Source organism: Thalia democratica, chromosome 1, assembly GCF_965202585.1.
Source record: "Thalia democratica chromosome 1, ktThaDemo2.hap1.1, whole genome shotgun sequence".
NCBI lineage: Eukaryota > Metazoa > Chordata > Thaliacea > Salpida > Salpidae > Thalia > Thalia democratica.
Genome location: NC_139165.1, coordinates 84,110,609 through 84,127,542, shown reverse-complemented (window position 1 = coordinate 84,127,542; position 16,934 = coordinate 84,110,609).

Genomic DNA, 16,934 nt, shown 5'->3' with positions numbered 1-16,934 from the left:
GAATTTGAAGGATTTAAAAAAGTGATCATCTGTATCCATAAATCTATACTCCGGCCGGTTCCATAACTTTTATTTACATAAGAATCCGACCGGATCTGTATCTCGACTTAAAATTAGTTTCCAGTCGGATTTGGATCTAAAAAGTCATTTTTCGGCTTGATCCGGATACTGGATCCGGTAAATCACTAATTCTAAATGCTTCGGACGGCAAAAGACTAAGTTTTTCCGGATCCGGCTCGTTGATTGAAAAACGTCGCCCAACCCTACTCTAAACGCGGAATTTTGTTGAGACATGCATAAAAAAGTACAATAATCCTTCAATGAAAAGTTCTTCTAGTTTTAATTACTTGTGTAATAATTAATTTTCTTAACGGTAATTTAATTTTATTAATAAAAAGTTTATAAACCTTATTTATACTATTTATAAACGTATTAAAATAAACATATTCAAATTTATTTATTAAAAAACGTAGTCGATAACCCAATTATAAAAATAAACGAGACTCAAATAAAACGTCTAAACATATAACATCGTTTAAATAGTTGTACGAACATTTTGTTTCTAAATTACTCAAAATTACGAACTAACGTTTTACAACTAGAACAACTACTAAAAACACACATATTTATTATTGTTTTTTCTTCAAACACTTGCTGTTGCTTCCGCTACTCGTGCTAGACTGGTTTCGCTTACGTTTTTTAGTGCGACGTTTTGGTAAAACTGTTATAGGGTCTTCCTTTTTAGCAAGTTGATAGAACATATAAAAATATTCATTCATTTCTTTAGCTGTTTTGTTTGGTAGATACGTCTTTAATAAAGATATTTTACAAACTTTATCAACTTTCTTGTTCTTTGATAAGTTTTTTAGATAAAGTTTGTATAATTGATCAAATTCGTAATGTCCCAAATTAAAACTTTCAATTTCATCCTTACTCCATCTTACCTTAACTTCTTCCCTGTCTGTATGTATTGTTTTGCCTTCATCTATTTGCAATCGTTCGACTGTTTCTAAAGCTGTTTTACGTGGTAAGATTTTCTTTAAAAAAGAATGTTTACCTTTCCTTTCTGATAATAAAACTTTATTTTTATCATTTTCACGGGATAGTAGATCAAAATCATTTTTAGCTAAATTTAAACTATCAACTTCATCCTTACTCCATTTACTCTTCACTTCTTCTATGTCTGTATTTTTTTCTTTGTGTTCATCGATTTGCAAACGTTCTTCAAACACTTTTTCATTATAACGATTTTCGGGCCTTATATCTAAAAGGTCAGGGATTTCTGCAACATTGTCATGAATAGGTTTTGGAATAACAGGTGGGTTGGTATCACAAAAGCTTAAGTGTGTTACGACAGCACTAGCAGTACTACGATTCGCAATTTCTATTTTATTTATTCTTTCTTTTAACGAGTCCGTTGGAGAAGCTTGCTCAGAACCTTTATAAATGCATTTCTTTTAGTTTTTAAATTTAGTAAAGTTGTCTTTTTCGTTTTGTCAATTTTCTAAAAATTCTCAATAATTTAGGTTTTACTAACACTTTGTAGTAAAGAAGTTTATTTAAAAAACTTTTGAATAACATTTAAAAACCAAAAATAAGATTTCAAACTAACTAGGTTTCGGTGACAAGTTGCTTGTTGTCGCATCATTATTATGCTTTTCATGCTTTTTATTCAAAAGCTCAGGGATTTTCGCATTGTTATGAAGTCCATGAGTTGAAGGTAAGTTGACGTTAATTTGATTGATGTCGCTTTCAATACTTTTTGTTGTTCTACGCTCAGTTCTTCTACACTCTTTTTTTGTCAAAACTGTGTTTTGACTGATTCTTTTCGAGCCTTTAAAAATGCTTGTTGTAACAATAAGTATAGTATTTGACTTTGTTTCAAGGTTGATTCGTTTTCTTTAATTTTTAATTAACTAACTTTTTCCAGCAACTGATAAAAATGAAGACTGGAACAAAAATAATTGTAATGAAAATCAAAAAAAAAAATTAAACTAACTAAATGACGACGTAGAGCTGTTTTTCATTTCACTTTGTTCACGATTCATTTTCATTGAATTACAAAAGTTTATTTTATTATCTAGTAAAATTTAAAATTTTTAAAAATGCTGTAACAATAATATACTCTATGTCAAGTATATTTTACAAATTCTTAGCAAGTTTATATTGACATAAAATCGGTTAATACCAATTCGATTATCCGACCACTGCCTTCAGTAGACTGAGAACAATTTAATCCTTCTTAGGACTCATTAATAAGTCGTATTGGTATGATCTAACCTTACATCAATTTAGCTTGTCTCACTGCGTACGAAAGTCAAGGTTTAGACTCTGAAGACTTTTGTATACTTATTATAAAAGACATTAATTAGAAAATTTATGCAAAATTTAAAGCTTTTCCGAAAATAATTATTTTAGAAATAAGACATACAAATTGCTAAATTTAACAGAAGAAAAAGGTTTAAAACTCGAAAAAAGTTTTTTAGTATAAAGCGTCTATTTTGATATCATTTCTAAGATTATTTAGTGTTATATTTGTAGTTAAGCTGTTTAAAAAAAAATAATATTATAAAAAAAGTTCTTTAATTAAAACTATATAACATTTTAAAATCTAAATGGTGCTTTTAGAAAAAAAAAAAAATTCCATTCTAGCCTCTTGTAGGATTTTATATTTGGAACTAGTTTCATCTTTTAGACTACATATCTTTACTTTATATCATTTTAGTTTTTTGTCGAGCGTTGGATCCTGGCATCAAAATCTGAAGCATTTAAACTGAAATATATATTAAGAGCGAAAACATGAAACAAACAAATATTGTTAATTTCAAAGAGTTGCTGTTATTTTTGTGTCAAAGACTTGTCCTGAGACATCTTGAGAGTGTTTTCAAATTTAAAAAACAGATTTATGTCAATAAAATTTAAATTGTTTAACAAAGTTAGTTATAAAATATCAAATTACTAAGACTAGATCAACTAAGTTTATTTTTAATTTCAGATAAAACTTGCTTGAAATTTAAAAAAAACTTAAAATTATTCTGATGTTTTTGTAACGAAGATAAAAAACCTCGAGTTATCCTGAGTCTGTAATGTGTTTCAAACTAGCCTTAGTTATTTAGAAGCTTTAAAAATTCCAAATTTATCTAAATTATCCTTGGTATTTGAGTGTGGTAAAAAATTATTATAAATTTCATACTAATAAATAGTTTGTATAAACCTTACTTTTTACTATTGTATATACTCTTATTTAACTATCATTGAAGTCGAATATAGTTTTTTAATTCTAACAAACATGACTTAAACTTGGACTTCAAATGACAACTTATGTTAATAATTATTGCTTTTACACTGTTTAAAAATACATTATTAAACTTACACACTAGCTTTTAAAGAAAATGTATACTATTTAAAAACCATTTAAAATTAATATTAAACTATGCTTTTTACTAAATTAAAACATACAGAATGTCTACTTAATACTTAATTTTAATGATACATTTTATAATGTAATAAATTGAAAATTTTAGGTAATACTATTCAAACTAAAAAGTTTTAACATTATTTATAATGTATATTTTCTAGTGTCTTAAAGCCATATAAATTACACAATATTGTTGTAAACCCTCTTATTTTTGAGTATTTTTTTATGTCTCAAAATATTATCTGTGTTTACCATTAAAATCATATAAGTCTAACAAACTATTATAATAAAAAAAGTTGAAAAAAATTACTTAAAAATGTTTAGAAACTCACGACCCTTTGAATTAAGATAAGTGGTTCATTCCTCGACTGTGCAAAACACCAACTGAATATTTCATTTTTAGTTCTTTATTTTATATTAAAATAATAATGTGATTAACAAAAATGTACTTATTAAATAGAACTGATAAGTAGTTATAATGAAATTATATATCTTACTTTTTTATAATTAGATTAATGACCGTAATTTGATACTACTTTAGGTCACTAACATGACAATTTTTATGTGCATGTCAATCAAATACAAAAGTATTAAAAATAAATATGCTTCAATAATACTTTAATTTGATTAACACTAGTATTATCAAGAAATAAAGCAATGAGAAGATGTCCACCAAAACCTACCGCGTAAATGAGCTTAGTTTTTAAACTAATTAAGTGAAATTAAATATGTCAAGTTTTACTAAAAAACAAGTGACTTCAAATATCGGTAAACATAATATTAAAATCAAATACTTATAGTTTTTAAAATTTCAAGTAAAAAAGATAGTATATTATAGTTTTATTAGTCAATTGTTAGAGTTTTGTTCGCTAAATCAGGTGTCGGTAAACTGCGGCTCGTGGGCGAAATGCGGCCCTCAAAGTCAAAAATCTCGGCACGCGAGCTCCTTTATAGCCAAAAATGTACATTTTTAAAAGAATACAAAATTTATATTTGTTATTAAAAACTCACAGTTAGGCTCTTAACTTAATAAATACTCTTTACTAGTGCTCTATTATTGCTTAATTTGACATACTAGGGTCTAAAATAATATATATCTACTGATTACTAAAACTTCATTTAAATAAATGCAGCCCTTAAAGATTTTTTTTCTAAATTATTAGGCCTGCTAGTGATTTTACCCAAGAAAATAGGGCCCGCGAGCTACAACAGGCTGCCGACCCCTGGGCTAACTAAATATTATTAAAAAATCTATCCATTTAAGCTTATTTCTTACACGTAAGAAATAAGTTTTTCATTATTTAAAACTAACTATTATCTTCTTTGATCTAATAAATATTTATTATTTGGTTTGAATTTTTATTTATATTTTATTCTGTTAAATAGTATCTTAAAAATATAGAGTTTTTTTATATTTTCGTAACCATACTAATGTCCATGTTGTTATTAGTTTATATACAGACTGTTTCAAGTAATATTCATTTGATTTTTTTGAATTAAAATACTCAAGCAGGTGGCTAGTAAAACAGTTTGTATTATTAACTTTAAAAAAAAGTATGTCTGTTAGCTTGAATGTTAAACAAATTACTTTGCGTTCAATAAATTTCTTTACAAAACATATTTTGTATAACTTTTAAAAACGTATCCATTTATGAACAAAAAAGCAGTTTAGGATAAAATCTATTTACTAACATTTTGCTTAAAGTTTTCAGAGGAATTTTCTATTAATGATTTGTTTTCATTATTACCTGTATATGAACTTCCTTCTTTATTGATATTCTTCATAATCAGATTAAAAAAAATACATATATGTTTAGTTTTAATTCAGTTAATATGTTAGAAGGAAAATCAGTTAATTGATTTTAATATTTGATTTATTTAATTTGAACAACTAGATGGAATATAAGATTGAGTTAAAAAAAGTTTAAAATAAATTATATATACAAAATAACAAACCTTACAACGGAGATAGTTTATTTTCACTCAGAACTGCAAAACATCAACCTGACCATTAAATTTGTCAATTCAAATTAAACTTTATATGTCTGAAAAACTGAAAGTTGACTCTTACAACTATAAAGTAATCTATAATTACCAAAACTTTAATCAAAAATTGCTTTTTTTATGAAAAAAAATATTTAGAAAGCTTCAAATCGCTGTACACTAAATAACTTTCTATAACGGGTTTTACTAAGTAAGTTTAATTTCGTTTAGTTGTAGTTGTTTAATACAATATTTTGATTTATAAAATAAATATGAGAAAAACTTAAACAAAATAAAATAATAACACATGAACATTTTAGATCTACAATATAATAAATACAATGCAAGTTAAAAAAATATAAGACGCTGTTAATAAATGCAGTTAGTATAAGTAAAAACGCTTACTATAAATATAATTGATTATTGGTTATTTTAATTGTCTTTCAAATTTAAGGTTGTTCAAACTTAAAAAAAAAATATTATAATTAAAACATCAAATATTAAAAATTGGTCCATTTGCACAATTTCACTAAAAAAAGTGATAAAACTTAAAAATAACCATTTAAAAAGAAATCAAAAAGTTAATAAACTAAATTTTCACTTAGCTGTTTTTGGAAATCAAGAAAAAAAAAAACCTAACATTAAGCAAGTTATATAGTAAAATGTTATTAACAGTTTTTATTGTTCCGGTAGATCACTTTAGGCTGCTTAAAAATTGTTAAGATCTTTTGCAGTTTATGTAAGGAACATAAAAAAAGCAGGAAAAATTTTAAATTTACTCTAGATATTACTGAAAGTTTTGAAACTTACACTAGATAAAACCATAATAATTTTAAAATTTGAGAGTTGTGTTAGATTCATTAGGCTTATGGATCCGGTAGCTAAATAGTAATAAACTTTATCAACTTTAAGTTTTTTCTGAACCAATTATCCTAAAATTATTTACGTGCGTCATAGCTTTTAACTTTTATACAACCTTGATTATTTGAAAAGTTTTTTCTGAAAAGTCACATCAAAAACAACTTTTTGTTTAAAATACTAAGTTTAAGATTTATTTAAGACATAAAATTTTAGTTTAAATTATTTTTTTTTTCTGTGTATTATTGGATATATCTAATGTTTATACAAAAAAATATTATCCTGTTATTTTTAGTGTACTTACTATACAACTTTTTATTTGTTTAATATATTACTTAGTTAATTATTTTAGAGGTATAAAGTTCATATATATGAAAGGTTTAAATTCAGAATAACTATTAAAAAGAATTAAAACTTTAATAATAGCTTTACTAAACTAGACAATTAGATAAAAAATAAATTCACATTAAAAATGATTTAAATAATTTTTATGCACAAAATAACAAACCTTAGAACGAAGATAGTTCATCTTCACTCAGAAGTGCAAAACATCAACCTGACCATTTTATATTGTCACTTAAAACTTTTTTTTGTTTCTGAGAAATCTAGATTATTAAAGTTAACTGTTGCAAATATAAAGTAATCAACAGTATTTATTTTATTACAATAAATGTAATTAAAAATTGCATTTTCATCTAAAAAATTCAATATATAGCTTAAAATCTCTGTACACTAAATAATTTCAATACTAGGTTTTAATTAGAAACCTCTTTATTTTTTTTTGTAGTTGTTTAATACAATACTTTTATTTTATATATGTAATATATTAAACTAATCACGACAAAATAGAACATTGATATTTTGATGAAGCACATAAATTTATTTATTAAAAAAAAACAACAAAAAACAATTTATGACACAGTTTATAAAATCATTTAGTACAACTAGAAACGCTTACTGCAAATCTAATTTACTTTTACACGTTATAGCTGCCTACTTTTAAAATGAAATTTAGAGACACAAAAAAAATTTGCTTACTAATGAAATATTTACAAAGTGCTTACTAATCTAAAACTGCTTTAAAAGAAAAGTATATGTCAATGACGTATAAACGCTTTCTTCTTAAATGGAAGCTTATAATCTTGTAATACAATATGTATGCAAACCAACTTATTTTATAAATGAGCTTACAGTTAACTTAACGTGAAATTTCTTTTTTTTATTCTTTCGAAAACAGCATATATTTTTAAATTAATAATGAACAAAAGCTAAAATCAAATTAAAATGCTAAATTAATAGTTTAATCTAGTGTTTTAAAAAATTGGTTAGAAAAAAACTTTAAATAATTTTTATGCACAAAAAAACAAACCTTAGAACGAAGATAGTTCATCATCACTTAAAAGTGCAAAACATCAACCTGACCATCTTGTATTGTCATGTAAAACTTTTTTTTATATTTCTAAAAAATCTAAATTATGAAAGTTAACTCTTACAAATATAAAGTAATTAATATTGTTTATTTGATTACCAAAAATGTAGTTTAAAATTGCATTTTCATATAAAAAACTCAATTTATAGCTATTAATCTTTGTACACTAAATCATTTTTAATACTAGGTTTTACTTAGAAAAATCTTTATTTTGTTTTATTTTAGTTGTTTAATATTATATAAAAATTCATGAATTTCAACAATCATGACAAAGTCGTATAGTGACACATTAAAATTTTATGTACTACATAATTTACTACAATGCATTTATTAAAAAAAAAACCACAAAAATAATTTATGACACAGTTTATTTAAATCATTTAGTTCAAATATAAACACTTACTATAAATTTAAATTACTTCTACACACTATTGTTGTCTTAAAACTTTTAGAATAAATTATAGAAACACTAATAATATTTGCTTACTAAAAGAAAGCTTAAAAAATGCTTACTAATCTAAAACAGCTTTAAAAGAAAAGTATATGTCAATGACGTGTAAACACTTACTTCTTAAATGGAAGCTTATAAACTTGTAATACAATTTGTATGCAAACCAACTAATTTTATTAAATAAGCTTACAGTTAACTTAACGTGAAATTTCTTTTTTTATTCTTTCGAAAACAGCTAGATTTTTAAACTAATAATGAACAAAAACTAAACATAAACTAAAATGTAGTTTAAGTCCTTTTAAAAGTTTAATTAAGTATTTTAAAAAGTTGGCTAGAAAAAGACTTTAATTTTCCTTATTAATGTTTCAATCAAATGTTACAATCTTTTGCTATAAAAAGAATATAGTTTTCTTTTCTAATGCAGCAAAACAGGGCTTAGCTTTAAAAAGTACAAGAAGCCAGTAGACAAGAAGCCCTGCCACAAAAAGCCTGAGGACATGTAGCCCGAAAAGAAGAAGCCCTAGGACAAAAAAACCAAAGATCATGAAGCCTGAAGACAAGAAGGCCAAAGAAATACATTTAAGACAATTCAATGACTTTATAGTTTATACTTCGGTTCTTTGTAATTTTTTATCTTAATTTTTGTAGAGTGTATAAATTTTGATGAAATAACAAATACAGTTTCTATTTTTAAGATTTTTTGATCCGCGCTTTTAAGTTAAGTAATATTTAAGCAATTTAAACAGTTATAAACCAGACTCTAACCCTTAATTTGAAAAGTTAAATTATAAGCAAGTAATTAAATCAACGTTTTGTCTTATAGTTTTAAAGTGTGTTAATGAATACGAGATTTTTTTTTTGTAAAAACAACACTCTATAAGTGTTTTCAATTCAATTTTCCCAATATTCAAAACCATGTTATTTATTAAAAGGAGTTAAATTCTTTATAATGTATATACAAGATCTGAGGGATTTTTTTGCTTTTCTCTCTTTAACTTTCTTAACTAAAAGAAGACTCAACAATGTGTACTTTTAAAAACCTGAAGGAAATTTGGAAATCTGGAAAAAATTGCCAAAATCATTCGGCAAACCTTACCATTGGTGTTGAGTCTTACTATGAATTTTTCAACCAGTTTTTAAATTGGTTCATATCAGATTATTTCTACGCTGATAAGGAAGTTTAATCTGAATTCACTTGTTTTTATAACTTCAGTTCATTCAAAATGACAGGTATAAATTACTTAACAAAGTGATTCAAAGTTTTGAGATAGAAAAAAACATTAAGGAAGTTATTTTGAATGTTATAAAAAATATGTTGTAGAATTTTAATAATTTTTTGTTACAGTGCATAGCAACCAACATAGTTTTAAAGATTATTTGATACTAGTCAAGTTATTTTAGAATTATAAAATTTAAGATCATAAAAATGTTATAACTTAGTTTATTAACTTTTTTTCATAAGCATGTTTAGTATTAAGATATTGAGTTTCTAAATAGTTTATTTTCCTTTATTTGAAAAATAAAAGACTTAATTGGGAGATTAAACAAAATTCTGTTAATGTCATTACTTGTACTTTAAAAGAATTTTGATAGTTTTAAATGTTAAAAAAAAATTATTGCTTTAATGTAATAATTAATAAAATTTTATGTTGTAATTTATTTTTAGTTTATATAAAATGCATCGTTGTATAAAGAGCATTTACATGAAAATCAAAATGAAACTGAAAGACCAATCAACAAACAACTTGCAATATTAATTGAAATTCATATAAAATAACACTTAAAAGGTTTGTTTCTTGATATTTTTCATTGAGTTGATTGGTTTTGAGCAGTTTGTTTTGAAGTTCAATCTGTATTGACTACTGATCTTCAACCAGATGTGTTGAGTCTTACTGTGAATTTATCAACCATTTTTAATATTGGGTCTATCAGATTATCTCTACATCTATATTGTTTTTTGGAAATCTAATCTGGATTTATTTGTTGTTTTGACATCAGTTTATTCTCAGCTCGGTTTTGCTACACATTTTAGTGCAGGGTTTCCCAAACTTTTTTTCAAATGGCCCCTTTAAAGAAATTAAAAAAGCTATTGCTACCTTTAACAAGATAACTCAAAAACCTACCATTAAAAGCACCTAAGAATTTTAATTTTTTGCTTTACATTAAGAACTCAAGAATATCTAGTGTAAACTTCAAAACTACCATTATAAACACCTAAGGCCTTTTTTTTATTTTGCTCTTCAACAACATATCTAGAATATCTAGTGTTGGTTTTAAATTATGATATCATAATCCCCCTGTGGCTCCTTTGCTGCTAATGGCCTGCTGAGTATCTTTCAATGCCCCCTAAGGTGCCACTTGGCCCACTTTAGGAAACTCTGTTTTAGAGATTGGACTAAAATAATATTTTTAACCATTTAGTTGCAAATTGATTAGAGTTTATGTTGATTTATATTTTTGTTGTATTACAGTGCTTCCTCGCTAATCCGGTCCTCGCTAATCCGGTTCCTCGCTAATCCGGCCGGTTTTGGTCGAGAAGTCGACTTTATTTACTTTAGCGTTTAATTTCATTTTACTTCAAAAAAGTATTCAATTTACGTTTTATAAGTATGCAAGCAATATATGGTTACGTCATAATAAAGTATCATTTGTATAATATTACGTTTTATTTCATACTTTCCCGCTCAGTGGTAACAAACTTGTTTATTATTCATTTGCAATTTTTCTGTCTTTGTTAAGCAAGTTACACTTTAATATACTACAATCAACATATCTGGTTAAAAAATGGATAAGACAGCAAAGAAACGAAAACGCGTTCAACTAACAATTGAAAACAAGTTATAAGTTTGCGAAATGGCAATCAATAATGTGCCTAAATCTGTTATAATGAGCCAGTTTAACATTGGTAAGTCAACTTTAAATGACATTTTGAGAGGCGAAGAAAAGTTCAAGTTCGAAGAAAATATTGAACTTATAAAATTTTGTTTCGTTTAGTTTCGTCTGTTTAAATTCTTTTTTCTTTGAATAAAGTAAAATAAATTAAATTAACAGAAATTTTATAGTACATTTTGTTATATACATTCATGATATAACTAAGGTGGTATACTAACATTTCCAACCCGCGCTCAGTTCCCACCCACACGATTCCAACCCGATCAAATCCCACCCGAATCAAATCCCACCCGAATCAATTCCAACCCGATCAAATCCCACCCGAATCAATTCCAACCCGATCAAATCCCACCCGATCAAATCCCACTCGAATCAAATCCCACCCGAATCAATTCTAACCCGATCAATTCCAACCCAAATCAATTCTAACCCGATCAATTCCCACCCGACCAAATCCCACCCGAATCAAATCCCACCCGAATCAATTCCCACCCAATCTAATCCCACCCGAATCAATTCCAACCCGATTAATTCCCACCCTATAAATTCCCACCCAAATCAAATCCCACCCAAATCAAATCCCACCCGATCATTTCCCACCTGAATCAAAACCCACTCGATCAAATCCCACCTGATCAATTCCCACCCGAATCAATTCCCACCCGATCAAATCTAACCCGAATCAAATCCCACCCAAATCAATTCCAACCCGATCAAATCCAACCCGAATCAATTCCCATTCGATTAATTCCCACCCGATCAATTCCCACCCGAATCAATTACCACCCGAATCAAATCCCACCCGATTCAGTTCCAACCCGATAAAATCCCACCCGAATCAAATCCAACCCGCACAATTCCAGCACAAATTAAATACCGGCCAAATCAAATCCAACCCAATCAATTCCTCACGTTCAATTCCCATCCAGGTAAATTATCACTCGAAAGAATTCTTTTTCGACTCAATCCAGTTCATAAAAATTTTAAATAAAATAATTACCAACCTTTATATATGTTATACGGTTAGTTCAGATCCATAGTTTTATGCATAAATTCTAATACGTTTGATTTTTGTACATGTAGAGTTTAGAAGAAAGATTGATTATAAGTTTCAGTCAAGTTCAATACTTTTTAAGGTTAAAATTTCATATTACTTCATATATTTAGACCAAAAAAGATTTTTTTAATAATGTTTAACAATTAAAAAAAAAAATTATAACAAATTTTAATGAGAGAAATTATTAATTTAACAAATTTTTATTGTTTTCATTTTCAATAAGCTGTACCTAACTGCAGGGGTGTGTTTAGACTGGTTACCTGGAGCCTGTGCGACGATGAAAAAAGACGAAAAAGAGAAAAAGAAAGTTTCGTGTATTAACCAAAAAGCTGTGTATTTATAAACTTTTACTTGTTTCGCTTGTGCTTTCTTTGAAAATTGTAAATGTTAAAACAACGAGTATTAAAAATGCTTTAAAAACCAAATGCAATAACAAAATGCAAACATTTTATTTCATTGTAAAAAGTGTTTGTTTTTGTGATATGCGCTAATAAGAAAAAGCTTTATTTTCTTTTCATTGTGTCATAAATGGCTAATAACTTTTGAAACTTTGTTTGTAAAGAAGACATTTCATTAACTTATGCGTTATTTACAACTATATATTGCAACTTTACTTCTAACTGCATGTTTATTAAAGTTATACATGCTAATTCACGCACATCTTTTAGCATGTTATATTTATAACGTGTGTTTTTTATTATTACTTCAGTTTTGATTCTTATACATTAAAAAAGACCTAGACTTTACAAAACTATTCAAACACGACCTCTATATATAGTGACATTACTACATGTTCTTTAATTTGCCATTTAACTTCAATTATCTCCTGTTCTTTTATATTTTAAATCAATTTTGTTTTATCTTTATGTTTTGTTATTAGATAATGAAATATTAACAACATTTGATATATTAAATGAGTTAAATAGTTTTCAAATTTATCTAAACTAACAAGGTTATTAAGTGAGAAACTATTTATGAAACACACAAAAAAATATAGATATTTGACTGAAAAACATTATTGATAGTTTTACATTATGTATTTAAATACTATGGTTAACAAATATGTTAATAGTTGAGTAGATGCTTATATGTTTAAAAGACAACTTTTATTTATAGTTAGAAGAAGAATCATTTTAAACTAAAAAAAATAGTTCCCTTTGAAAAGGCCAAGAAATGTCTCTGCTACACTGAGATACCTTTTTTTTATGATTTACACAAGGGTTCGGCAAACTGTGGCCCATATTTGTAAAAGTGTGGCTCGAGAGCATGTTTATATTTTATATTGCGACCAGTGAATACGAAAACTTAGTCCTTTGCTAAAGAAAATTCGCTTGGTTACGCTATAACTCAAGTTCTAATAGTTAAATATAATTAAGAATTAAGAATAATTGTTAATATTGTAACATATTATTAACAGCTTTAAAAACTAGATAAAAATAGAATAAAACGATTTTAACAATTACAAGAGTGGTATGAAAAACTATCAGTTTTGAAGTCAAAATAGATAAAACAATTGTTAATATGATAAAATATTTCAGAGTAATGATAGATAATTTTTAATACTGGTCAGAACACATCAAAATTTTAAAGAGCATACTTGTTAAAACAAAATGCTATGTTTTTAAATCAACTGCTTGAGCGTTAAATTTTAAATTAAACAAACAAATCAAAAAACTTTTATTAAGTATTTAGTTTTTAGGTGGTTTAAAAAATATAACTCTTGCAACACTGGTAATAAATAATTTATTAAAAGCAGTTTATGTTTATAATAAAACTACGTAGTTTTCAAACTACTAAAATTTATGTATAGTTTAATATTTACTTTTCGTAATTCATACATGATACGTTTTGTTGTCTTGAAGTAGAACTAATATAACTAATATTAATTAAGTAAACGTTCTGTAGTTTATTATACACTACTTTCTCGCTAATCCAGTCATTGCTAATCCGGTTTCCTGCTAATCCGGCCGGTTTCAGTCAAGAAATAGACTAGACTTATTAAATTTAGCGAAAATCATAGTTTTACTACAAAAAGTATTCTTTTTTTTATAACGAAGCAGGCAATATATTTTTAAGTTATAATGTTAGTATTTCTTCCAAACTTATGTTTTACTTCATAGTGTTCGCGCTTAGTTAAAATAATTATTTATAAACTCCAATAACGAGCTTATACAGCAATTTGCGAGATTAAATGTCACATTTACAGAAGATGATATTCAAAACCGGATGAGTTGTAATGAACCTGGCTATGAGCGTATGGACGAGGTTAATAATATATATTCAAATTTACATCTCTCCATTTCCAATAATGTTGATATTTTAGTTGTTTTAAAAATTTAGAACACAACATTAAAATAAAGTACAAGTTCTTTAGTGAGATTGATTCAGTTGAATAAATTTTTATATAAGGCATTTGAGCCAATAACTTAAATATTGTAGTATTTGTGTCAGTTTTCGTTTTTGTTCGTTATTAAATTATTTTATTTCTGAAATTGGTTAATAATATTTATAATTATAAATCATTGGTTAATTCTCATACTACATTCTTAATGAAGATAAATTTATTTAAAGTGCTATTAACACACATGTTTAAAAATCAATTTTTAAAAGACCTATAGCGGTAGATATTAAGTTATAATATTTTTTAGGAGGTGTTTAAAAATAGCATAAAAGACAATTGATAAATATGCATTTTAACATATTTTAGATTATTTTGATTTTATATTATACAGTAAGACAAATGTATTTTACCCTGTATTATTTTAAACATTTACATCAGTCTTTGTGTAACTGTAAGTTTTTATTAGTTGTTTAATTTTTTTTTTAACTCATCTAATTTCACATAAATAATAAAACATATGTTTTAGAAAAAAAACTTCATAGTTACAATCAAAATAAGCTCATTTTCAGGTAGATATAGTACACATTTAATTTAGTTGGTTTAAAAGCTAAGACTTAAAGAAATTGAATAACAACCAAATAAGAACTTTTTTATATAACAAAAATACTTTTTTAAAAGACCAATTTTTCTATAATAAGTTATTCGCGCCGCAGGCATCAAATACTTAAAATTGTTGTTAAATCAAACTTAGGAAGTATTGTTTTAAACAAGAAATATGAAACATTAAGCTTAATAAAACAGAATATTTTCCAAAAATTGCACTTAAAAAAACTGTGCCGAGCAATATTAATTTCTATAGTCGTTACAAAGGTAGACTTAATAGGACATAAACCAGCTACCGTATAATACTTTGTTATAAAAAATAGTTCGGATACTAAAAAAACTTGAATTTGCTTTGAACTTGATTTGGACTGAATTGTATTAGTCGGAAAAGCATTTTACAAAAGATAGGCCAATATTTCTTGCCGGCCGTAATTACTTAAAAAAATCTAGTAATCAACGAACAAAAGTAATTTAGGTCTAGATTTTAATAAAATAAGCATTAATATAATTTTCAAATACCAAACTTCTTATTAAAGAAAACTATGTTGTACAGTACTATATTATTTTGTTGTTTTAACTAAAATAAAATTAAGTGTCAATGTCTATTGTTCCAACTCGTACAAAAAATAATAATTGGACATAAATTAGTTACCATGATAGAAAATGGTTCCAATACTTAGAACTTATTTATTATTTAAACCTGATCTGGATTAAATTTAGTAACAATGATAGCATTTTACAAGTAACAGTAAAACTTTCTGTTGTTCGCAAGTCGTAATTATTTAATTATCGTAGTTATCAACAAACAAAAATGACATTAAACTAAAAACATGATAAAATAAGCAACAGTAATAATTTTAGCTTAAATAAAAAAAAATTTTTTACCTTACTAATTTCATATTTCAAATGATTTTAAAAACTACAAAAACAAAAGTTTTAATGTGAGTTCCAAACGTATTAAAATTTTTAATTCGTACAAGAATAAATATAATCGGGTTTGATAATTTACTGGGAATTGAACAAGTAGGAATTATGTGGATGGGAATTGATTCGGGTGGGATTTGACGGGGTGGGGTTAGATTTAGGTTCAAAATGATCGGGTGGGATTTGATTCGGGTGGGATTTGATTCGGGTTGGATTTGATCGGGTGGGATTTGATTCGGATGGGAAATGATCGGGTGGGAAATGATAGGGTGGGATTTGATTTGGGTGGAATTTGATTCGGGTTGGATTTGATCGGGTGGGATTTGATTCGGGTGGGAAATGATCGGGTGGGATTTGATTCGGATGGGAAATGATCGGGTGGGAAATGATAGGGTGGGATTTGATTTAGGTGGGATTTGATTCGGGTTGGATTTGATCGGATGGGATTTGATTCTGATGGGAAATGATCGGGTGAGAAATGATCGGGTGGGATTTGATTTGGGTTGGATTTGATTCGGGTTGGATTTGATTGGGTGGGATTTGATTCGGGTGGGAAATGATCGGGTTGGAAATGATCGGGTGGGATTTGATTCGGGTGGGATTTGAATTGGGTTGGATTTGATCGGGTGGGATTTGATTCGGGTGGGAAATGATCGGGTTGGAAATGATCGGGTGGGATTTGATTCGGGTGGGATTTGAATTGGGTTGGATTTGATCGGGTGGGAAATGATCGGGTGGGATTTGATTTGGGTTGGAATTGATCGGGTGGGAATTGTGTGCGGGTTGGAACTAAACGGTTCCCAACTAAGGTAGATAATTTGTAAAAAAAGCGATATTTTGTTCTTATCCGGCCAAAGGCAAATTCGGCCGTATTTTCAAAAAAATCTTGCCCAACTTGGCTGGATTAGCGAGGAAGCACTGTATTGACTTTTATATTTGTTTAATTGCCAATTTTATTAAGTTTTTAAAAATAAATTT